Source organism: Pogona vitticeps, chromosome 1 (assembly GCF_051106095.1).
Source record: "Pogona vitticeps strain Pit_001003342236 chromosome 1, PviZW2.1, whole genome shotgun sequence".
NCBI classification, from domain to species: Eukaryota; Metazoa; Chordata; class Lepidosauria; order Squamata; family Agamidae; genus Pogona; species Pogona vitticeps.
Genome location: NC_135783.1, coordinates 355,610,841 through 355,636,212, shown reverse-complemented (window position 1 = coordinate 355,636,212; position 25,372 = coordinate 355,610,841). Strand labels below are relative to the sequence as shown.

Genomic DNA, 25,372 nt, shown 5'->3' with positions numbered 1-25,372 from the left:
CAAACACTGTAAGGCACTTTTACAGGAGCGAAAAAGGATTTCGCAAAGCCATTGAAATGTATTGAGTCGGCTTCAATACATTCCAATGGAGGAAACATTGTTTCACTCAACGATGTTTCCTATGGGTTTTTTCACTTAAAGACGGCAATCTGTTCCAATTGGAACGGATTAACTGGTTTTCAATTCATTCCTATGGGAAATGGTGTTTCACAGAACGATGTTTCACACAAAGTTGATTTTTTTGGAACCAATTAACATTGTTGTGTGAGGCACCACTGTATATTATTTTATGTATTGTCATATAGTATATGGTTAATTTTCCTTTGTCACCTGACCTAGTTGTATTAAGTTGATTTTGTTTTTAATTTTCTTTTTTCTTTCTTCTCCTTTTCCCCTCCTTTCCTGCTGTTCTCCCTCCCTCCCTCCCTCCCTTCCCCCTCTGACATGGAATGGATGGCCTGCCCCCCAGTGAGAGACCCCAAAATATCTCCGTGGTCACGGGTAGAGGGAGATATGGCGTTGGCACGATCCCTACTCGTGTAAGAAGAACAATGAACAGATGCCTGAAGGCTGTACATTGTTCTGAGATCGTGACCAGCCCTCAGTATCGAGGCAGCCAGACCAGCCAGCCTTCCACTCTACGCCTGGTGTTGTTGAATGCCAGGTCTGCATCCAATAAGGCCCAGGTAATCCACGACCTTATCCTGGAGGAGGATGCAGACCTGGCATGCATAACCGAAACATGGATAGGCGGAGAGGGGGGTCCGCCCCGGCACTCATCTGTCTGCCCGGTTATGCTGTCCAACACCAGGGTAGACTGGAGGGACGGGGGGGAGTCACCATTGTTTACAAATCCATCCTCGAGGTTACTAGGCGCTCCTCGGTGGTAAAGCCAGGTCTGGAGGCTCTCCACGTGTCGATAGGGGCCAGGGACAGTATTGGGATCTTGCTGGGTTACCGTGCTCCCCGCGACCCAGCCATTTCCCTACCGGAGCTGGTGGACTTTGTCTCCGCAGCACTGTTGATTTCCCTGAAGCTGCTGGTTATGGGGGACTTCAACGTGCATGCGGAGGCAGAGATTTCCGGCCCAGCTCTTGAGTTCTTGGAGACCATGGCCTTCTTGAACATGTCCCAACATGTTATCGGCCCCCCCACGTGGGAAGCCATACACTTGACCTGGTTTTTTCCTCCAGTTGGAGTGAGAGTGGTCCGATGGTGACTGACCTTGAGTCGGTCCCTCAGTCATGGTCGGATCACCACCTAATAAAATGTAACCTCAACATGGCCCTCCCCCCTCGCAGGGAGCAGGGACCTATTGTTATGGTCCGCCCTCGAAGGCTACTGGATCCGAATGGATTCCACGATGCCATGAGAGGTGTACTGACTGACCTGGCTGGCGCTCCTGTCGAAGCTCTGACCGTCAGCTGGTTCGCCACTGCGGCTACGGTTGTAGACATGATCGCACCTAAGCGCCCTCTCCAACGCAGAGCCCGCCTGGCGCCTTGGTTTAACCAGGACCTTCGAGCACTGAAGCGGATTAGGAGACGGCTAGAGCGCAAATGGAGAAAGGATCCGACGGATCATAATTGGACAGCTGTTAAGGTCGCCACTAACCTTTACCTGGCTAAGGTAAAGGCTGCCAGTCGAGCATACTTCGCGAACCGGATAAGCAAAGCGTCCAACCAGCAGGCGGAATTATTCCGTATAGTGCGCGACCTATCCGGAATTGGTCCAGGTGATGGGCCTCCCCCTAGTTTTTCACTGGACCAATTTGCAGCATTTTTAAAATCTAAAGTGGAGGCCATCCGCCGGGACCTCTCTTCTTTTTTGAACACAGTGAGTCGAGCTGAGATGTCCAGCGCATTGTCTTGCCCGGTAATTCTTGATTCCTTTCAGCCAGTCACGCCTGACACTGTGGCCAGGGCGCTTGATCGCTGTCGGGCCACCACCTCCTCCCTTGACCCTTGCCCGGCCTGGCTAATCAAAGCAGCCAGGCCGATAACAATGGAATGGGCCACTGTAATAATAAATGGGTCTCTCCTGGAGGGCAGATTCCCATCTGCCCTCAAAGAGACACTCATTAGGCCCATTAGGAAGAAACCAAGTTTGGCGGCGGACGAGATTGGCAGCTATAGGCCCGTCGCCAATGTTTCTTTCCTAAGCAAGGTGGTTGAGAGGGTGGTGGCCGACCAGCTTCAGGCGCACCTGGATGAAACAGATGCCCTGGATCCATTTCAGTCGGGCTTCAGGCCGCGCCATGGGACAGAAACGGCATTGGTCGCCCTGTGCGATAACCTATTGAGGGAGGCCGACAGGGGAAAAGTGTCCCTGTTGGTCCTCCTCAATATCTCAGCGGCCTTTGATACCATTGACCACGGTAACCTTCCTGGGGAGGCTCTCTGAGTTGGGAATTGGTGGCCTGGCATTGGCCTGGCTCCGTTCCTTCCTGGAGGACCGCCCCCAGAGAGTACAGCTTGGGGAGAGTGTCTCAGCCCCGTGGAGCCTCAACTGTGGGGTTCCACAGGGGTCGATTATCCCCCAATGCTGTTTAACATCTATATGAGGCCGCTGGGTGGGGTCATCAGGGGATGTGGAGCTCGGTGTCATCAGTATGCTGATGATACTCAGCTGTACATCTCCTTTCCACCTACCACAGGAGATGCCGTTCTGTTCCTCCAGCGCTGCCTGGGGACCGTACTGCAATGGATGCAGGAGAACGGGCTGAGGCTGAACCCGGACAAGATGGAGGTACTGAGGGTGGGCACCCCCACAGTCGGGGGTTTGGGAAACTCCCTCACTTTTGGGGGGGGTGACCCTCCCCGCCAAGGACGGGGTTCGCAGCCTGGGGATCCATCTGGACCCGGCGCTCACCATGGAATCCCAGGTGGCGTCGGTTGTCCGTACCGCCTTTTACCATCTTAGGCAGATAGCCCAGCTGCGGCCCTATTATGGTACATGCGCTCGTAATCTCAAGATTAGACCACTGTAATGCGCTCTACGTGGGGCTGCCTTTGAGGCTGTTGCGGAAACTACAGGTGGTGCAGAATGCGGCGGCCAGACTTCTTAGTGGTGCGAAAAAATACCAACACATTTCGCCCACTCTGGCCGCACTGCATTGGCTGCCCATTCGTTTCCGCATCGACTTCAAAGTGTTGATGCTTACTTATAAAGCCCTAAATGGCTTAGGGCCTTGTTACTTGGCGGAGCGCCTACTTCCACAAAGTTCTACCCGTGTCACTCGCGCGAGTCAGGAGGTGAGGCTGAGGAGCCTAACGCCGAGGGAGGCCCGGAAAGAAAAGACAAGAAATAGGGCCTTCTCGGCGGTGGCTCCTCGCCTCTGGAATAACCTTCCCCCTGACATTCGCGTGGCTCCCTCACTGGGTACCTTCAAAAAACAACTAAAAACATTGATGTATCGGCAGGCCTTCCCCTTTGTCAGCTCCTGATTCCCCTCTTTCTACTCCCTAGTTCTCGCCTAATCTGTTGCAACTTTTCTTTTGTAAAATTGTTTTTAATTCATATTGTTGCTGCTCTATGGTTGTAAGCCGCCTAGAGTAATCTTAATTGATTAGATAGGCAGGATAGAAATCAATCAATCAATCAATCAATCAATCAATCAAATAAATAAATAAATAAATACATCAAAATCACAGTATATTAGCTTCTTTTCCCTCTCAAATTTTCCCCAAAGATTGTACTTAAGTTTATAGAAAATAAATGAAGGAAACAAATATTTGAATTAAAGGTTCAGCAAAAATGAATAACAAGGGGGGGAGAGGACAGTGTTAGAAAGGAAGAGTAAAAGTGATGCACCTAGATTATTGGACTTGAGAACCGGTAAAGAGCAGTTAGTGGTCAATGCTGGGAATTGACAAAGTCTGCAGAGATTATTATTCGGAGGGTGAAGAGAAAGGATACATCCATGACATGGATGTAGAGTTGATAAAATGCTGTTATGGATAGAGAATCATCTTGCTAGGCATCCTTCAGTCTCGAGAGTCTATGGTAATGTGCTCTGAGAAAATAAAAAACAGTTTTGGGTTTAAGTGGAACACTGATAATGTGATGCTTAGATGTATTCATGGGGATGTAAAATCTTAATGAACAACTTGGGCTGAGGTGGAAATAGCCAGGAAGAAATGAAAATTAAAAAGTGGGAATGCTACCTAGTCTAGCCAAAGAAATGTTATTGGGTAGAGATTGGGTGGGAGCTCCTGAAATTATAAAATTGAAGGAAGGAATGCTAAGTGAATGTACCAACTTTCCATGGGAAGGATTTTTAGATGCAGCTTGGCGAGAACAAATGAGGCTTTTGCAGCAAGATGACTACATATTAACTTCTCGAAGCAGGGGAAAGAAGAAGGAACTGTTAAATTAGGGGAAGTAGGATTTGAAGTCTGTTAAGGAATATTATATATAGAATAGATGCAGAAGGAGTAAGACAGTTGATAGTTCCTCTCAAATGGAGAAAATTTATATTGAAATTAGCACATGACATTCCTATGGCTGGTCACCTAGCAACACAAAAAATGAAAGCAAGGATTCTAGTGGCCTTCATTAAATGTTGAAATAGAGAAATGTTGTAAGACATACAAAGAATGTCAACTTACTCAACCAAAATGAAAACAGCGAGCTCCCCTTATACCAATGCTACTAGTAGACCATCAATTTGAACGAATAGGACTAGATATAGTTGGTCCTTTAATATGGTCTTCAGGGGGCACACACATATATTAGTATTGGTAGACTATGCCACCAGATAACCAGAGGCTATAACTCCAAGGTCTACCACACCTAAAGCATTAGCAAAAGAAGTGATGCAAGCCTTTTCTAGACAAGGATTCCCAAAAGAAGTGTTAACAGATCAGGGATCCAATTTTTTGAGCCGGACTTTTTGAGAAATATGGAAGTTATGAGTTAAACCTATTCATACTACTTTATACCATCCACAATTGAACAGATGAGTAGAAACATTTAATAAGACATTAAAAGCAATGTTAAGAAACATAGTAATAGAAAAAACTCAGACAATGGCTTTTATTAATAGCTCCTTTGGTGTTTGCCATCAAAGAAGTCCCACAGGAAACTGAAATAATGTACGGATGGGATCCTAGTGCAGGGGTCCCCAACCTTTCTTACCCCGCAGACCGGCTGGGGAACGCAGGGCAAATCCTGTGGCCATGCGCATGTGGAAACTAGCGGTAACTCATTTGCAAATGACAGTGAGGCATCTGTCTGGGTGCGCTTGCACATGCGCATATGGTGGCATGGCACTCGTACGGATACACTGGAGGGCGTGCACAGGGGCAAACAGGCTGTGTGGGTGTGGGAGTGTGGGGGTGGCAGGGTGGTCTGTCTCGGTGGCCTGGTCCAGCCAGGCCACAGACCGGCACCGGGCTTTAGACCTGGGGTTGGGGACCTCTGTCCTAGAGGAATCCTGGATTTAGCGAAAGAAAAATGGAAGACAGGCAAGGTAGCTGAGACCGCTAAAAGCCAATTATTGAAAACACAACAAGGACAGAAACAAAGATATGATAGGCAGATGCAACTAAGGAATTTTGAACCCCAACACAAAGTATTGTAATTATTACCATCGGAACAGGCCAAGTTATTTGCAAAGTGGCAAGAATCCTATGAGGATATAAGAACAATTAAAGACGCTAATTTAAAAGTAAGTCGTGCTAAATGTAAAGTTGCTAAGAAACAGAGTGCATTCCAAAAAACAGAGAATAAATGCTAAATCTAAAGTTGCTAAGAAACAAAGTTTGTAGGTTTGCAGATAGATCAAGGAAAACTACAACCTTCACATGACAAAGTAGAAAAAATGTCACAGTGGAAAATACCAAAAACTAAGAAAGAATGTTAACAGTTTAGCCAGATATTATAGGCAGTTTGTCCCAAATTTCACTGAAGTGTCAGCACCTCTTACTGATCTTACTAAAACGAAGAGTAGTAAATGAGTTTGGTGGGGAGAGACTGAACAAAATGCTTTCAAAAAGATAAAAGTAATATTAAATGACTTACCTTGCAGATATACTCAACAATTTAACTTGATGTTTTTTGTTTGTTTGTTTATTGACAGAGGCATAGGAGCAGTGTTAGCACAGAAAAGGGGAGCTATAGAATACCTTATAATGTATATTAGTAAAAAAATTAACTGAAAGATATGCCACTATAGAGAAGACATCTTCAGCAGTAAAATGGGCAATTCAAACTTTGAAATATTATTTATTAGAAGCCCCTTCTGTGTTAATTACAGACCATTCCCCATTACAATAGTTAAATAGGATGAAATATTCCAATGCGAGATTAACACGATGGTGTCTTGGTTTACAACCTTTCTCATTCCAAATACAATATAAAAAGGGAAATATGCATGCTACTGCTGATTATTTTTCTCGACAGGGATCATGGGAGGAATCAGACAAAGAGAGGATGGCCCACTCATCGTGGGTGCATGTGAGAGAGAGGAGGAGAAAAAGGAGATGGAAAGGAGTGAGTCGTCCTCCTCCAACATCTAAGCAGGAGGATAAAAACAAGAGAATGGCGAAAACAGAGAAAAGTGACTGAGAAGATGAAAGATAATAAAGGTGGGAGAAAAGGGGGAGGGATCAGGAAAAGAAGTCCGGAGATCAGTGGATGTATTCCTGATATCGGAGGAAGGTGAAAAATCAAAGGAGACTGAAAAGGTAGTGGTCATAGAAGATAAAAAAGTAGTCCTAGAGAACTTAAGGTCCCGCGGAAGGAGACAGAAGGGGAGAGAGAAATGAGAGGTGCACGTGAAAGAGAGGGAGCAACTGCCAAACCGATCATTGAAGGATTGTCACCAGAGGAATGGACTGTCCTAGTCTACCCGAGACTACGCGGTCCCGTGAAGTCTGTGAACCGTTGCGGGAGTCTTCAGAGGAGAGAAACCTCCCGAAACGGATTGGATTCAACACCCGTCCTGCGGGACAATTTGTGCAGTACGGAGTGGATGACTGAGGAAGCCCACGGATCAAGAACGGTTCGGGGAAAACTCACCGTTAGGAGCTGGATGTGTTTTAAGTCCATTACCTATGTTATGGGACAGATCAGCTATGAATCCAAGTTACAATGATCCTATTGAAATTGTCGTTGACAAAAAATCCAGTTGTTGTTAATAAAACTTTATTGAATGAATCTCCTCTCCTGTCTTTTCCTTGACAAAACACAGAACTGTCCAAGGAAATTGTAGAACCCGATCACAGTGAGTGTGTGTGTGAGAGAAGCGGAGGCCAATACGGTAGAGGTGAAGAGAGTAAGATATTCATAGAAGGGTGGGGATGTTTTTGGATGGAGAACCTGTGGATTCATATGTGGGAGTGGTTGGAGATACCAAGAGAAGAGGTGAGGTAGAAAGGTGAAGGAATCATCACTCAGCCAGAATACCTTTCTACTGGGGCAAACAGGAGAGGACAGGATGGAGCCGAAAGACAAGGGAAGAGCAGACGCAAATAGCCGAGGAGGAAAGAGAGAAGAATGTGGAATGGAAGAACCTTCACCCACGCGGTGGTGTGGAATTGCCTTCCCAGAGGAGACGACTGTAAAGGAAGAGCTTTGGACTGAGGAGACGTTACCCCTCTTGCATCTGCCGGTGTCAGCCTCAAGGGAAGTCCCACATAAAGAGAATTACAGTGGTGGCTTGTATAATGAGTGCCCCGTTTAACAACGATTTCGGATAGCGATGGCATTTTTGCCATAGCTTTTGCGATCGCATTACGAAGTGCTTATGGGGGAAAACCGCTTTGCGATGTTTTCCCCATAGGCACCATTTTCTCCCAGCTGCCGCTCAGCTGGGGGAAAATGCCTGCGGTAGCCTCAGAAGGACCCTTCCAAAGGGTCCTTCAGAGGCCACCGTCAGGATTCCCCTTCGGAGGGGGCATTTTCCCCAAGCTGAGCCCCGCCGCTCAGCTGGGGGAAAATGCCGGCGATAGCCTCGGAAGGACCCTTCCGAAGGGTCCTTCCGAGCATCCGGATCCTCCCAACCTCTCACCCTACCCCTGCGGCTTGGATCTGACCCACACCGGCAACCCCAGCCATGCCCGGACTCCCTAGAGTCCAGCCATGGCTAGGGTGGCCGCCGCGGCTCGGATCGAAGCCGCGAGGGGAGGGTGGGAGAGTGGGGGGATCCGGATCCCTTTCAGGCATCCTGGCCTCGATCCCACCCACCGCCGATCACCCATGGCTTGGGTAACCGGCGGCGGGTGGGATCCAAGCCCGGGATGGCTGAAAGGCATCCAGAAGACCCCTCCCCCCGCTGCTTGGCTGGGGTTGCCATCGGATCCGAGCATCCGGACCCCCCACCCTCCCCCCGCTGCTTGGATCCGAGCCACGGCGGCAACAGCAACCATGGCGGGACTCCCTAGAGTCCGGCCATGGCTGGAGTAGCCGCCGCGGCTCGGATCCAAGCCGTGAGGGGAGGGGGGAGTAGGGCGATCCGGATCCCTTTCAGGCATTCCGGGCTTGCATCCCACCCCCCTCCCCCCTCCCCTCGCGGCTTGGATCGGCTTTGGGTGGATGGGGGGAAGGAGGGATTCCCCCCTCATTAACCCAAACTGCGCGAAAATGCCGGCTTCGGGTGGATAGGGGGAGAGGAGGGATTGCCCCCTCATTCACCCGAACCGGGCTAAAATGCCAGCTTCGGGTGGATAGGGGGGAGGAGGAATTCCCCCCTCATTCACCCGAACCGGGCTAAAATGCCGGTTTCAGGTGGATAGGGGGGAGGAGGGATTTCAGTCCGGGTTTTAATGCGTTTCAGTGGGCTTTTTTATTTCGCTTTACAATGTTTTCATATAGCGACGTTAATCCTGGAATGGATTAACGTCTCTATGCGGGACACCACTGTATCTGTGCCTGAACCAATCCGGGGAGTGACAATTGCATCCAGGCAGGGGCCCGGCTGCGCAATCTGTCCCAGATGGAAGTAGGCGGATCGGACCACAGACACCATCTGGTTGTCCATGAAGAGCACTGGGTCCAGAAGAATGCCCAGCGTGCGTTGGGAACCAACCAAACTACAGACATCAGGGGCACCCACTGGGAGGACCCCGCCTTGTTTGGTTTCAGCCTTAGTCTATTGTCCCTTTTATCCTCCCACTGAAGGAGTAGGTGGGAAAAGAAAGGACGTTACCTGTTACTCAGTTATCGCCAGTGTCTGAAGCACAGGTGGAGGGTGCAAAGCAAAATCCCCCAGTCTGGCTTGTCTGTCAAGGGGGAACAAGAAGGCAGGCTTGAAAGGGAACCCCCCACACCCCAAACCAGGACAACCAAGGTTTCCCTCTTATCAACAGGATTTGTCCTTTGTGAGCACGGGGTTGGGGGTGAGCAGGATTGAGACTAAAACAACGCAAATGCAAAGAAAAGCATACCTTCAAACACCCACCAATTTGCACATGCTCAGAGAAGAAGTGTCGTGTCGTGGATGGAGTACCAGATTGGAAACCAGGAGAGCTGGCTTCAAATCCCTGCTGGGCCAGCGAAACTGAGAGAGTGGGGGGGGGGGTGGCAAAGCAACTTAAGGAGCCTCTTGAAATCTCACTTACCTTGCAAATGTTGGGTGGATCTGGGATTTGGCTCTTTGTTTTTCGTCCCCTCCCCAAAAAAAGCAAAGAGAATTCAGCTCAGTCTCGACCCTTCCTAGGAAAAAAGAGAAATAGAAAAGATCAGCCGGGAGGCTTTATGGATAAAGCAAATCAAAAACTTTTCCTTCCAAGACGTGCCTTCCTCATGTTTCTATTGAACGGGGCTTCTTCTTCAGGCAGCAGAACAAGAGGAACAGAAAGGCAGCCAACAAAGAAACCACAGGAAGGAAGGAAGGAAGGAAGGAAGGAAGGAAGGAAGGAAGGAAGGAAGGAAGGAAGGAAGGAAGGAAGGAAGGAAGGAAGGAAGGAAGGGAGGGAGGGAGGGAGGGAGGGAGGGAGGGAGGGAGGGAGGGAGGGAAGAAGGAAGGAAGGAAGGAAGGAAGGAAGGAAGGAAGGAAGGAAGGAAGGAAGGAAGGAAGGAAGGAAGGAAGGAAGGAAGGAAGGAAGGAAGGAAGGAAGGAAGGAAGGAGCATCTCATGCTGGGATCCTCAATAAAATCTCCACCCTCCCAGTGAGATGGGGGCAACAGCCGGGAACAAGAGAACAGGACATGCTTCCTGCCGAGACCTGCGATGAAGGCAGCAGCAAACAAGATTGTATTTCTCCCACTACTGTATTTACAGTGGTGCCGCGCATAGCGACATTAATCCGTTTCAGGATTAACGGCACTATCCGGATTTGTCGCTATGCGTAGGGGGGGAATTCATAGGAATGCATTAAACTCCGTTTAATACGTTCCTATTGGGGAAAAACTCACCACTATGTGGGGAATCCTCCATCCGGCCGCCATTTTTGCCGCCTGGTAAGCAAGGGCAGGGCGTGAAAACGCAATGTGATCGCATTAGTGATCGCAGCAAACGTGTCACTATGTGGAAGAAGGAGGAGTTCCTCTATCTCAGTTATGTCCCCCTGGGTACTTGGTCGAACACCAGGGTCGCCTGGAGGGGCGGGGAGGAGGTGTGGCAATAGTCTACAAGGATTCCTTCCATTTTTCCAGGCTCCCTGTCCCCTTGGGAAATGGTCTAGAGGGCCTATATTGTGTGTTGGGCTTGCGAGACAGACTAGGGATTCTGCTGGTGTACCGCCCACCCTGCTGCTTACCAACAGTCTCCCTGCCTGAGCTGACGGAGGTGATCTCGGATCTGGTGTTGAGGACCCCCAGACTTTTGGTACTGGGGGATCTCAATCTCCATGCCGAGGCCACTTTATCAGGGGCAGCTCAGGACTTCATGGCCGCCATGACAACCATGGGGCTGTCTCAACATGTCATCGGCCCGACTCATGAGAAAGGCCATACACTTGACCTAGTATTCTCTACGGGACAGGGGGATGGTGGTCCGGATGTGGTGGATTTATCTTTGACTCCGTTGTCATGGTCGGACCATTTCTCAGTAAAATTGAGACTCTCAGCCACTACTACCCTCTGCAGGGGTGGGGGATCAATTAAAATGATCCGCCCCCAGAGACTTATGGATCCTGAAGGATTCCTGAATGCTCTAGGGGAGTTTCCAGCTGATATGGTTGGCGCTCCTGTCGAAGCCCAGGTCACCTTGTGGTACAAGGAGATGGCCCGGGCGGTTGACACGATCGCACCTAGGCGCCCTCTCCCTGCCCGCAGAGCCTATAAGGCTCCATGGTACACAGAGGAGCTTTTGGCCATGAAACGGTTGGGGAGACGGCTTGAGCGCAGATGGAGGAAATATCGCTGCGACTATGACCAAACACAGCTTAGAGCCCATTATCGGGCCTACTCTGTGGCAATACGGCTGGCGAAATGCCAGTATTTCTCCAGCCGTATCGCTTCCCCGGTGTGTCGTCCAGCAGAGCTATTTCGAGTGGTCCAGGACCTTCTTCAACCTAATGGTTCGGTGGAGGTCCTGGACTCCTCAGTGGCTCACTGTAACGAATTTGTTACACACTTTGAGGGGAAAATTGCTCAGATTCGCAAAGATTTGGACTCCACTGTTGATGCAGAGCCCATGGTTGTGTCCAGTGCTCCGGACTTATGTCATAATTTATTGGATGAGTTTCAGTTGTTGCGACCTGAGGATGTGGACAGGGTGCTTGGATCGGTTCGTGCCACCACTACACAACTCGACCCTTGCCCATCATGGCTAATAAAGAAATCTGCCAGGGGAGTTTGCACCTGGATCCTGGAGGTCATCAACTCCTCGTTAAGAGAGGGAGTGGTTCCTGCCCCATTAAAGGAGTCAGTGATTCGCCCACTCCTAAAAAAACCTAATCTGGATTCAGGTCTAGTGAACAACTATCGTCCAATAGCAAACCTCCCTTTTCTGGGCAAGGTGTTGGAACGTGTGGTGGCTGAGCAGCTCCAGGCTCTCCTGGATGAAACGGATTATCTAGATCCATTTCAATCGGGTTTCAGGCCGGGTTATGGGACGGAAACTGCCTTGGTCGCCCTGTATGACGACCTTTGCTGGGAGAAAGACAGGGGTAATGCATCCCTGTTGATTCTCCTGGACCTCTCAGCGGCTTTCGACACCATCGACCATGGTGTCCTTCTGGACAGACTGGCTGGGATGGGAATTGGAGGCACTGTTTTACAGTGGTTCCGTTCCTACCTGGCTGATCGAGTCCAGAAGGTGGTGCTGGGGGACAGTAGCTCTGACCCATGGCATTCATGTCATGGGGTTCCTCAGGGCTCGATACTGTCCCCCATGCTGTTCAATATCTACATGAAACTGCTGGGGGAGGTCGTTAGGAGGTTTGGGCTGGAGTCAGCAATATGCTGATGACACCCAGCTCTACCTCTCATTTTCTACCAATCCAGGTGTGGCAGTCATCGTTCTGAACTCGTGCCTGGACTCGATAATGGTCTGGATGAGGGTCAATAAACTGAGGCTCAATCCAGACAAGTCTGAAGTGCTGCTGGTAGGTGCCCCGCCAGATAGGTTAAAGGGCCATCTCCCTACCTTAGACGGGATCACACTCCCCCTAAAGGATAGGGTCTGCAGCTTGGGGGTGCTTCTTGACCCCAGTCTGACCTTGGAAGCCCAGGTGGACTCGGTGTCCAGGGGTGCCTTCTTACAGCTGCGGAGAATATATCAACTTCGCCCTTACCTGGATGAGCGGAGCCTGGCAGCAGTCACTCATGCACTGGTAACAACCAGACTGGATTACTGCAATGCGCTATACGTGGGGCAGCCTTTGAAGACGGTCCGATGACTGCAACTGGCACAGAACCGGGCTGCGCGGCTGGTAAGTGATGCCGCCGCACGGACTCATATTACGCCGGTTCTGAAAAATTTACACTGGCTGCCGGTTGCTGCTCGGGCCCAATTCAAAGTGCTTACTTTGACATATAAAGCCCTAAACGGCTTAGGACCTGGTTACCTAAAGGACCGCCTTCTTCCATATGTGCCTGCCTGTCCTCTAAGATCAGGCCAGGAGGCCCTTCTGAAAGTGCCATCCCTGAAAGAGGTGAAGGGGATGGCATGTCGGAATAGGGCCTTCTCGGTTGTTGCCCCCCAACTTTGGAACACCCTCCCTAGAGAGATCTGCCTGGCTCCGACACTCTTGGCCTTTCGGCGCCAGGCAAAGACCTTTCTGTTCACCCAGCATTTTAATTAATTAATTTTAATATTTTAATTGTTTTAAGAAATATTTTAATATATGGTATTTTATACTGTTTCTTAAAATGTTTTTAATGTTTTTAGGTTTTGATGTTGTACGCCGCCCAGAAGCCACTGGCAAAAAAATATTGTAAATAAATAAATAAATAAAATGATGCGTTCGTTAAGCAAGGCACCACTGTAATTAAATATTTTTACCCCTCCTTTCTCATTAAAAAGGACCTTAGGCAGCTTACGTAGGTCATTAAAAGGCTACATTTAAAAGTTAAAAACAGCAAGTCTACACACCTTAAAAAGAATCAAACCCAGGCTACACTAAAAATGGGATACAGGATCAATCTCTGGAGAAACCCTCGCGCCCGCGTGAGGCCTGGACGGGGCCTTCTCTTCTCAGGGGACCCTTCGTTATTTGTGTCACCTCAACGCTGAACGCTACGCAGGGGGAGCGGCTCTGAAGGGGATCCTCAGCCTCCGTGCCCCCTCCATGGGCCAAGGGCCCTGTGTGTGTCGTGGGGTTGCCCACCCAAGGCGGGCAGAGTTCAGGTCTCGGGACTTTTCTCGCCTCCTCTCTTCCGACCCCGAAACCTCGCTGAGGCTTCGCTCTTCCCTTTGAGCTCCCTGCCAACCTCCCAGGGGCTTGGAAAGGCGGCCACTGAGGGTGGGGTCGGTGGGGGGGTCTTGGTGTGGGCTACCCCTGGTGTAAAAGAAAGCATTTCCGCGACCCCTCGGTCTGGAAGGGACCCTCCAGAGGCATTCACTCTGCAAAAGACCTGCCCGGAGAGCCACGAATGGGAGGCCGGAGGGCAAATCCCTAGGCAGGAGGAGGAGCCAGCAGGAAGGTGTTTTGCACAGCCGATGGACCTGAATGGTGCCTTCGGGACCCAAAGAGCAGAAGAGGTTTTTTGGGAGACTTCGTTCCTGGGGGGGGGACTCTTCCAGCCTCTGCTCCAAAAAGATCCCATGGAGGGAAAGTCCACACCCCCCTTCTCTCTCTCTCTCTCTCTCTCTCTCTCTCTCTCACACACACACACACACACACACACACACACACACACACACAATCAATCACACAGACACACAGAGTGCGAGAGCCAGAGGTCTGTCAGACGCACGCACGCACTCTCGACGGAGCCCCAGCCTAGGGCCTTTCAGGGGTTGCGTTGATCTCCCTGCCGGGGGGGGGGGTCGCGATGTGGGCCCCCGAGACCCCCTTTTCTCCCCCTTAGGCTCCCGCTCCGCCTCCTTATTTATTTATTTATTTATTTATTTATTTATTTATTTATTTGATTTTTACCCCGCCCCTCTAGACCATGCCTACTCCTTCCCGAGGAGATCCAAAGGGGGAAACCACCTTGCACGAAGGCCGTGCACCGGAAGCCACAACCGGGCACCTTCCTCCCCCCTGCCAGGAGAAGCCGGCCATCTCACCCCCTCCCCCTTTGCAGATCTCACCCCCCCCATCCGCCCACCTGCGCCCCCCACCCCACCCTCACCCCCAGCGCCCCACCTCCGTGACCCGGTCCCGATCCGGGAGGCGAGCCCCGCTCCTCCTCTCTAGCCGAAGGAGCGGAAGAGGAAGCAGGACCGGGGATTCAGTCCGCTTTTCCGGCTCCCGTTCGGGGGAGGGGCGCCGGGGGGGGGAGGAGAGGGCGGGGCTTCCCTTCCGTTCGGAGCTCCCGAGGCCCCTCCCACGAAGGGCGCGGGGGGGGGGAGGAGGAGGGGGGAAGAAACAAGGGGGCAGCAAGGTCTCCTTTTCTCGGGGAGGGGGGGGGAGGAGAGGCTCCGACGAGACGCGCGGTTCCCGTGTCGCCAACCCGGGTTCACCGAGAGAGGCGGGAAGGCAGAGGAGAGGAGAGGAGACCCACCCGGGCAGAGCCTTTCCTTCCTTCCTGCGCCTCTTGAGTCCAAGGGCGCTCCCAGGCAGGCAGGCAGGGATCGGGGCCGCCTCTCCTCCCCGAGGGAGACCCACCACCGACCGCCCAGAAGAGAAAGGAGGATCCATCATCGTCTCCTTCCATCATCTGCCAAGGACTCTCCCCCCTTGGTCCTCCTCACCGGCTCTTGTGTCGCCTTTACTGCACACCTCCCTCTTTTTTGGGGTCAATAAACTTCTTCTAACTGCCTTCCAAGATCCAGACCTGGACCGGCTCTCCCTTCGTGGCCCTCCTCGGCCCAGCCGAGTAGACCTCACCTGTTGGGCTCATGAAACATTGGGTGTGTGTGTGTGTGTGTGTATCGAGCAGTGGAGTCCTGGCAGCTGGGCGTCTTCTCCTCCACGGGATCAGGAGGATGTCCATCGGGGCCAGGACTCACCTGCCGGAGGAGGAGGAGGGAGAAGCTCACCTGGACGACGGTCTGGACTCCATGACCGGGTGCTTGACCCGGTCGGGGGCTCGAACTGGCCTTGCAAGGAGGGGGGGGGAGCAGGTCTGTTCCCAGAGGGAGCGACCCTGAGGAAGGGACAATAGGCTTCCTCGGAAGGAAGGAAACAAGCTTGCTTTGCCATGACTGTAGAAAGGGGTCGGCCTCCTTAGCCCAGGGTCTCCGGAGGGCTGGGCAACCCCTTTGAGTAAATGGATCCGTATTTACTCCGCCCTCTGTCGTGAACCAGGAAATTCGCTTCCAGGAAACTTCCTCTGGTGTCCCTTACATGAAAGGGCACTAAAAGCACCCTCCAGGAGGAAGATTTGGGGAATCCTCAGGCGGTGGTGGAGAAGACACCTCCTTCATGCAAGTCCCCCCCCCCCAATGCTCCACGCAGAACCTGGAGGTCTCCCTGGGAGGAACGCTGGAGCAGCAGCTTCTTCCTGCCAGTTGGAGGAGGGTTGGACTAGATGACCTTTGGTTTCCCTATCGGTTCTCTGGTTGGTAGTTTCCAACCTTGGGTAACCCAGAAGTTCCTGGATGGCTCTTCCCAGAAACCCAGGCCAGCAGAGCTGGTTGGGAAGCCTTCTGGGAACTGTGCTCCAAGAACACCCAAGTGACCCAAATTGTGGGGGGGGGCAGGACCCACTGCTTATGGGGAAGGGCCTGTCCCTTCAACCCTTCAAGACCTCCTTGGGTGCCCCCTTGGATTCAGCCTCAGGTGGGGTGGACTGTGTCTGTGAACGCCAGTTCCCTTTGGGATTCATTGGACTTTCCTCGTAAGATAACACATTGGCACAATATTCACACCTTAGGTGTTTAAAATGTGTTTATATATTTAATGTATTTCTATACTGCTGACTTAGTGCTTACCACTACTCTCAATGTTTTACGGCAACATAATATATAACAATCATCCAAACACTCAACGTGAAACACTTCAAATTCTTTTTCCATTATTTTGAATTCTATCCCGAAAGTTACAGTGGTGCCTCGACTTACAACCATCCTGATTTACAACCATTTCGAGTTACGACGTGCTCCGGTCGCAAAATTTTGCTTCGACTTGCGGCTGGAGCTTCCACTTCCAAACAGAAAAAAGGCAGGGGAGAAAGGTGGGAAATTCAAATATACTAACCCTTGGTGGCGAGGAGGCTGCTTCTTTGTAGCTCTTTCGCCCCAGCGGTTAGAGTGAGTGCGATCGGAGGAGGCTTGGGATTGCCTGGTAAGGTTATGTGCTGCTTTCTGCTTTTCAAAAACTTTTCTGGGTTTTTCAGTGTAGCTTTGGGCTAGCGGGGTTATGTTTCTGTGCTGTGATGGGTCTTGAGGTGTCTTTGGTTGCTTTTTGGGATTCCCCCCATTTACAAAGGGTCTTGCACGATCTGCTTGCTTTTAGTTTTGCTTTCTTTGCATTACCGATGGTCTTGCATGATTTGCTTGCTTTTCTTTTCTCCCCCTTCAGCCAGAAGGGATTAATAATGTTTCCGATGGGTATTGCAGTGATTTTTTGGTGTTTTTTTATTTGATCAGAACAGATTAAATGGGCTTCAATGCATTCCTATGGAAAATGGTTCTTCAACTTACAAATTGGTTCCAGAACCAATTAAGTTTGTACCCCGAGGCACCACTGTAGCTCAAATGGTTTCTAACACCGCTTCGGGAGATGCAGATCTTTCTAAGACATCTGAGGAATGACATAAAAATAATAAAATTGCAATAGACCTTTTACAACTCCAGCAAGCTCAATCACAGCTGTTGGGGGACAGAGTGATTTTTTCCCCCTTCTCAATGAATGCCTCTGTTGTGCTTGGCAAGATGCTGTATTTCTCTGACTGCCACCTTTATTGATCCCCTTTCTTTTCCTCTAACAGAATCATATTCCATGCTCTCCTTTCTCTAACACTTGCCCTCACACCTTTTTTCAGAAACCCTTCCCCCATTGTGCAAGTGGGTTTTTGACTGGCCCTACCAAACCCGCTTCCGTGCTCTTTTGCTCTTGCCCGATTATCTTTTGCACCTTTGCTCTTGCTGGATTTTTTTGATCCATTTCAATTGGGTTTCAGGCCGGGTTTTGGTATGCAGACTGCCTTGGATGCCCTGTACAATGACCTTTCTCCGACCGCCACAGATCATGTTGGTTGTTTTCCTCTTCTCTTTCATCCGCACCTTTATTGATCCTGACAGAGTTAGCGGAATTACCAAGTGTTACCCCAGGTGGTGATAACCAGCAGAGCTTCCCAGTGATGTGTAGACACAAGCACCAAATAGTCTTGATAGCAGAATACTTATATTATTTACAGAATATTTACAGGTATGTAGAAATGCTCTAGGGATCCTTTTCAGGATGAAGAAGCAAGACGCGGAGGCAAGGATGAGGGAAAGACAGCTTCTCACACTGCTGTGAGAGGTTTATTTATAATACAGAGATAACAACACTAGTAGCTTTATGTGTGATTGATTACATTTTGTGCTAACAAGCTAAAGTGATCTCACCTTTGCTAACGAGCTAATTAGAGTGATATCAAAGAAGCGATGTGCTCATGCTTTTGGCTCCAGATTAAGGCAAGTATGATGTGATTGTTTTTGGCTGTAGAATCAGGGTCGACGTGACCTTACTGCCACATGGTTTGCCAATGCTTGAGTAAGATCCTCACACAGGTATATACAGCTTAGTCCTTGTTCCAGTTCCAGTAGTCATATACGGCAGTTCCAGTTACAGAGCTTAAATCAGTGTCAGAGTCCAGTAAATAGTCAATAGTCATATACCATGCAGTGAGTCCGGTTTGCCAAAGTTCCTCTTCACCCAAGCACGTAGGTATGGCTTCCACAGGATTCTCAGGCACAGCTCCAAGACGACAGCACTCCACGACCACAGCAACACCCACAACAACCCACACTGGTGTATGCTAAGTCTCCCAGCTTTATCCCAGGGATAGCCAATCCTGGGCTGTTCATACTGCTGGTACTTTCTTACACAGCTGTATTCACTCATGCTTAGTTCTCTTTTACAACTCTGATTCTGACAATACTTATTGTCTTAGTTCCAAACTACATTTAACAATTTCCAGGTTTATCCAAACCTGTCAGATCCCCTTTCTTTTCTTCTAACAGAATCATGTTCCATGCTCTCCTTTCTCTAACACTTGCCCTCACACCTTTTTCCAGAAACCCTTCCCCCATTGTGCAAGTGGGTTTTTGACTGGCCCTATTGTGACAACCCCAGACCTACTGGAGTATACCACCCTTTAGTTATGCTGCCACCAACCATTCCCTATAAGGAGTCACACAGACCAGGAATGGATTTTAATAAACAAAAGAACAAGGTTTATTGAAACAACAAACAGGGTAAATAAAAGGATCACGTAAACAGGATACTGGAACGTGGCATAGTCCCATTCATATACATACAACAGATTGGTTCCCCCGGAACATTTTAAGGTAACGCACAGACCCTGAACCTATCAGTTCTGGCTACCTAGATAGAAACCTGAACCTATCAGGTATGTACTAACTGACAAACAGTTGTACCCAGTCTGACACACAGACTCCAACTCCACTTCTCCACATCAGCTCCAAATATATATACAGTCCAGCTCCTCCCCCCTGATGTCCCGCCTTCCACTCCCCATAGGATGGAACTTTCCCTCCAAACCCATGACAGACAGGTACCATCAGTGCTGTATGTGACACCTACCAAACCCGCTTCCCCGCTCTTTTGCTCTTGCCCGATTATCTTTTGCAATTTTGCTCTTGCTAGATTTTTTGGATCCATTTCAATCGGGTTTCAGGCCGGGTTTTGGTATGCAGACTGCCTTGGTTGCCCTGTACAATGACCTTTGCTGGGAGAAAGACAGGTGGAGTGTGACCCAGTTGATACTCCTGGACCTCTAAGCAGCTTTCGACACCATCGACCATGGTGTCCTTCTGGATAGGCTGGCTGGGAAAAATTGGGTGTAGCTGTGGATTGGTGGTCAATGGTGAAATTAGAATCAAGATAAAAAAAGATAGGACTGTGGGTTTCTTTGAGGGCAAAGTACAGGTGGATAGACTGTGGATTTATAATTAAATGAAAAAAGAACTGATGAAAAAATAATTAAAATGCATACATACTTATTAGAATATTATTTAGAGGATGAGAGGGTGAAAGAGACAATGGTAAAATGGGCAAAAAATTTGGATATAAGACTAAGACGTGGAAAGAAAGTTATAAGATTATTAAACCAGCAAACCTTAGAGAAAATATCCTCAAAATGTTTTATAGATGGCACTATACAAGAGGAGAAGGGGACGACCGAGGATGAGATGGCTGGACAGTGTCTGCGAAGCAACCAACATGAATTTGACACAACTCCGGGAGGCAGTAGAAGATAGGAGGGCCTGGCGTGCTCTGGTCCATGGGGTCACGAAGAGTCGGACACGACTAAATGACTAAACGAACGAACGATACACCTGTAAGACTAGCAAAAATGTCAGAGGGTAACAGCAATATATGTTAGAAGTGCAAAAAATGTAGGAACTCATTATCATATGTGGTGGACATGTGAAAAAGTCAAAAATTATTCTATACAGGTGTGGGAAATAGTGAAAGAAATTACCCAGCAGAAATTAGATATAAAACCTGAAATGGCATTATTGAATGTCATGCCAGAAATAAATGATAAAAAAATGAAGCATTGTTTAATGAATATACTCACAGCAGCTAGATTACTCTGGGCCCAAAAATGGAAAAGTGAAGAGACTCCAACGATAGAAGAGTTGTTAAAGAAGCTATGGGATATAGCAGAACTGGACACACTATCAAAAGCACTGCAGGAACAACCAAGAGACTACATAAAACAAAGCCAGGAACTAATATACTCTTGGGCCCAGAGGAAGACAGGAATGTAGGGCGAACTTTACTATACAGTATATGTATATCTATTCGCTACACACTGGAAACCAAACCGGGGAGAGTGGAGAGCTAATGAGGCAGGAGTCTCTGACTCCAAAGGGGGGAGGGTTTAGTTTAGTAGAGGGTATAGTTTTTCTTATTCCTTTTTTCTTCCTCTGTTTTTGTTTCCTGTATGTTGAATTTAAATAAACTAAAAAAAATTGATAGGCTGGCTGGGTTGGGAGTTGTGGGCACTGTTTTACAGTGGTTCCCCTCCTTCCTGGCTGACCGTGTCCAGAGGGTGGTGCTGGGGGACAATTGCTCTGTCCCATGCTGTTTATGTCATGGGGTTCCTCAGGGCTCGATACCGTCCCTCATCATTGGGAAAAGTCATCAGGAGGTTTGGGCTGAGGAGTCAGCAATATGCTGACGATACTCAGCTCTACCTCTCTTTTCCCACCAATCCAGGTGAGGCGGTTTCTGTACTGAACTCGTGTCTGTACCTGATAATAGACTGGATGACAGTTAATAAATTGAAACTCACTCCAGACTGGAAGATACGGGGCGAGGACACAACAGAGAAAAATTACAATATATATTCTATATGAATCAACATGAATCCTGGTCCAGACTTGACACGATATGGACAACAAGCGATTTGAGGGTAGGAATAGACAAATTAAACATACATTACATTGGCTTTTACTTTACATTTGTGACTCTGCACTTCATTTACAATATTAAAATTTAGCTCCCTGTACATGAACAGAACAAAATCCTGACACACTTAATACAATGATTCTGAAAGAACTAGAATTTATAGACAAAGCAAAGAAAGAAATGCAATATTACTTTAAAGAAAACAGAACACAGTACTCCTCATCACACATGATATGGGATGCAGCGAAGGTGGTATTCCATGGCTAGCAATTTCATCGATAATTAAAAGAAACAAAATTAAAAGACAGAGATATAAGAACATGAAAGAAAAATATGAGAAATTGGAATCAGAACTCCAAAATAATCCTAACAGTAAAATGGTGAAAAAGGAAATGAATATGCTGAAAAACAAAGTGAATCTCATGGATACAGAAGAAATGGCACAAAAAATAAAGTCCATAAGGCAATTTTTCTTGGAAAACGCAAATAAACCAGGACTTTGGCTAACCTACAAACTGAAAAAAACAGAAATAAAGGAGACAAATAAACAGATTACGTGATAAAAAGGTACATTACAAACTCAAAAAAGTCAAATACACAATAACGGACTTTTATACTAATCTTTACAAAGCACAAGTAGTAGATGCGAAAAAGATAAGGGACTACCTAGAAAGAGCAAATCTCCCCAAACTATCAGAGGAAACTAAAAGGATGTTTAATGCTGAAATAACACTGATGAAAATTATAGAAAGTATAAATAAACAATGAGAATACCCCTGGACCAGATGGACTCCCTGCTGAATATTATAAAACATTCCGAGGAAATAGTGGAAGTATTAAAAATGTTTGTAACCAAGCACTGATAGAAGCAAAAATTCCAAAAACTTGGTCGGAAACAAATATTTTATAGAATATTACTCAGTTGCATTTAAATGAGCGATGTATGGAAGTGAGAGCTGGACCATAAAGAAGGCTGAGCACCGAAGAATTGATGCTTCTGAATTGTGCTGCTGGAGGAGGCTCTTGAGAGTCCCCTGGACTGCAAGGAGAACAAACCTAATCCATTCTGAATGAAATCAACCCTGAGAGCTCACTGGAAGGACAGATCCTGAACCTGAGACTCCAATCCTTTGGCCATCTCAGGAGAAGAAAAGACTCTCTGGAAAATACCCTAATGTTAGGAAGGCAAGCGGAGAAGGGGACGACAGAGGATGAGATGGTTGGACAGTGTCATCGAAGCAAACAACATGAATTTGAAACAACACTGGGCTACTCAGGTATAATCTAAACCAAATCCCACACAGTAGAAGTGAAGAACAGATTTAAGGAACTCGATTTGGTGGACAGAGTGCCTGAAGAACTTTGGATAAAGGCTCATAACATTGTACAGGAGGCAGCAACAAAAACCATTCGAAAGAAAGGGAAATGCAAGAAAGCAAAGTGGCTGTCCAACAAAGCCTTAAAAATAGCAAAGAAAAGAAGAGAAACAAAATGCAAGGGAGATAAGGAAAGTTACAGAAAATTGAATGCAGACTTCCAAATAATAGCAAGGGGAGAAAAAAGGGCCTTCTTAAATGAACAATGAAAAGAAATAGAAAAAAATAATAGAAAGAGAAAAAACAGAGCACTGTTCAAGAAAACTGGAGAGATTAAAGGAATATTTTGTGCAAAGATGGACATGATAAAGAACAAAAATGGTAGGGGCCTTACAGAAGCAGAACACATCAAGAAGAGGTGGCAAGAATACACAGAGGAATTATACCAGAAAGATTTGGATATCCCGGACAACCCAGATAGTGTGGTTGCTGACCTTGAGCCAGACATCCTGGAGAATGGAGTCAAGTGGGCCTTAGAAAGCCTGGCTAATAACAAGGCCAGTGGAGGTGATGGCATTCCAGTTGAACTATTTAAAATAAGATGATGCTGTTAGGGTGCTACATTCAATATGCCAGCAAGTTTGAAAAATTCAACAGTGGGCAGAGGATTGGAAAAGATCAGTCTACATTCCAATCCCAAAGAAAGGCAGTGCCAAAGAATGCTCCAACTACCGTACAATTACACTCATTTCACACGCTAGCAAGGTTAAGCTCAAAATCCTCCAAGGTAGGCTTTAGCAGTATGTGGACCGAGAACTCCCAGAGGTATAAGCTGGATTTCGAAGGGGCAGAGGAACTAGAGACCAAATTGCTAACATGAGCTGGATTATGGAGAAAGCCAGAAAGTTCCAGAAAAATATCTACTTCTGCTTCGTTGAGTATGCAAAAGCCTTTGACTGTGTGGACCACAGCAAACTATGTCAAGTCCTTAAAGAAATGGGAGTGCCTGACCACCTTATCTGTCTGTTGAAAAATCTATATGTGAGACAGGAACTAGATATGGAACAACTGATTGGTTTAAAATTGGGAAAGGATTATGACAAGGCTGTATATTGTCCCCCTGCTTATTCACCTTATATGCAGAATACATCATGCGAAAGGCTGGACTGGAGGAATCCCAAACCGGAATTAAGATTGCTGGAAGAAATATCAACAACCTCCGATATGCAGATGATACCACTCTGATGGCAGAAAGTGAGGAGGAATTAAGGAACCTTGTAATGAGGGTGAAAGAGGAGAGTGCAAAAAACGGTGTGAAGCTCAACATCAAAAAACCGAAGATCATGGCCACTGGTCCCATCACCTCCTGGCAAATAGAAGGGGAAGGTATGGAGGCAGTGACAGATTTTACTTTCTTGGGCTCAATGATCACTGCAGATGGTGACAGCAGCCACAAAATTAAAAGACGCCTGCTTCTTGGGAGGAAAGCGATGACAAAGCTCGACAGCATCTTAAAAAGCAGAGACATCACCTTGCCAACAAAAGTCCGTATAGTCAAAGCTATGGTTTTCCTTGTAGTGATGTGTGGAAATGAGAGCTGGACCATAAAGAAAGCTGACCGCCAGAGAATTGATGCTCTTGAATTGTGGTGCTGGAGGAGGCTCTTGAAAGTCCCCTGGACTGGAAGGAGAACAAACCTATCAATTCTAAAGGAAATCAAGCCTGAGTGCTCACTGGAAGGACAGATCCTGAAGCTGAGGCTCCAATACTTTGGCCATCTCATGAGAAGAGAAGACTCCTTGGAAAAGACCTTGATGTTAGGAAAGTGTGAGGGCAAGAGGAGAAGGGGACGACAGAGGGTGAGATGGTTGGACGGTGTCATCGAAGAAACCCAGATGAATTTGACACAACTCCAGGAGACAGTGGAAGATGGGAGGGCCTGGCATGCTCTGATACATGGGGTCACGAAGAGTCGGACACGACTAAACAAAATGAATTATATGTCTTGGTCTGTAAAGATGAAGATGTTTTTGAGAAGAGAGTCTCTGTGGCAGTACGTTCCAAATCCTTGTGATGTTGAGGAAGAGGAGGAACGTGCATGTGATGGCAAGGCAAGAGCCACGATAATATTGTGATTGGAAGATGCGCAGTTGATTTATGTGAGGAATCAGAGTGCTGGCAGGTATTGAAAACGTTTATGTTCGAGATAGAGCTGGGTGTAAAACAACTGTGGCGCATAAGCTATATCTCAAGTATTTATTACATGGAGAAAGTGTGGTGAACCATATTAAAGAAATGTTAGATTTTTTTTCTTCAGCTAGAGGAACGAGGGATGGAATGCACAGTCGCACCAGTGCTTCGTGATCCTGAGCAGTCTTGATGAAAGCTGGGATAACCTGGTTATCAGTTTGGAAAACATAGCAGAGGAGAATTTGCATGTGCCATTTATTTCTGGAAGACTTATTGAGGAAGAGTAAAGGAGACATTATAAAGTGACAGAGATCATTAATCATCGTAAACCAAGATGATCCGTGAATGATGTCACAGCAAAACAGCAGAAATTTCTGACTGTGAAATGCTATAATTGTAATAGTGCTCGACATTTCTTTAAAAACTGTCCTAGATGTGACGGATTGGAGAGAAGAAAAAGCAAGCCTCTCTCCTCCCTGATCTTTCTCACCTCTTTCTCTCCCCAATAGGAGGGTTTCTCTGGTGTTACTTCTCTCCGACTCCTTTCCTCCTCTCACAAGGTATCAAGTTCTCCATTCTTGTTCCCCAAGATATATTTCCCTTCCCTCCTCCTGTCTTATTCCTTTCTCTTTTTTTCTCCTGCACCTCTGCTGCTCCTAAGGTTCCTTTAGCCAGTGGATACTTCTTTTCCTCTGATGGACCTTCTGCTTCTCTCACTGAAACTTCCACCTTGGATACCCCAGGCTCTTTATTTCCTAACTCTCCCATCCCTTCCTT

The 25,372-nt window shown here is 47.9% G+C and overlaps 3 protein-coding genes across 7 annotated transcripts in view; all 3 read right to left on the bottom strand.

The window, feature by feature from the left end:
* LOC144586363 (uncharacterized) overlaps positions 1-14,748 on the bottom strand; it is a 222,623-nt gene extending 207,875 nt beyond the window's left edge. The window contains exons 1-2 of the mRNA XM_078384474.1: positions 14,703-14,748; positions 9,564-9,657 (exon numbers count right to left, since the gene is read on the bottom strand). The gene's annotated coding sequence lies outside the window, so the exon portion shown is untranslated. The remainder of the gene's footprint in view (positions 1-9,563; positions 9,658-14,702) is intronic.
* The window catches only part of LOC140706082 (uncharacterized), a 276,919-nt gene that overhangs the window by 207,875 nt on the left and 43,672 nt on the right, over positions 1-25,372 (bottom strand). Inside the window, exon 1 of one of the 4 annotated variants that reach the window (XM_078384431.1) lies at positions 14,703-14,745. The exons of the other annotated variants lie outside the window; for them this stretch is intronic. The gene's annotated coding sequence lies outside the window, so the exon portion shown is untranslated. Of the gene's footprint in view, positions 1-14,702; positions 14,746-25,372 lie in introns of those variants that run through there. 4 annotated transcript variants of the gene reach the window in all.
* LOC110071163 (uncharacterized) overlaps positions 1-25,372 on the bottom strand; it is a 107,322-nt gene that overhangs the window by 44,394 nt on the left and 37,556 nt on the right. The gene's annotated exons all lie outside the window — the stretch shown is intronic.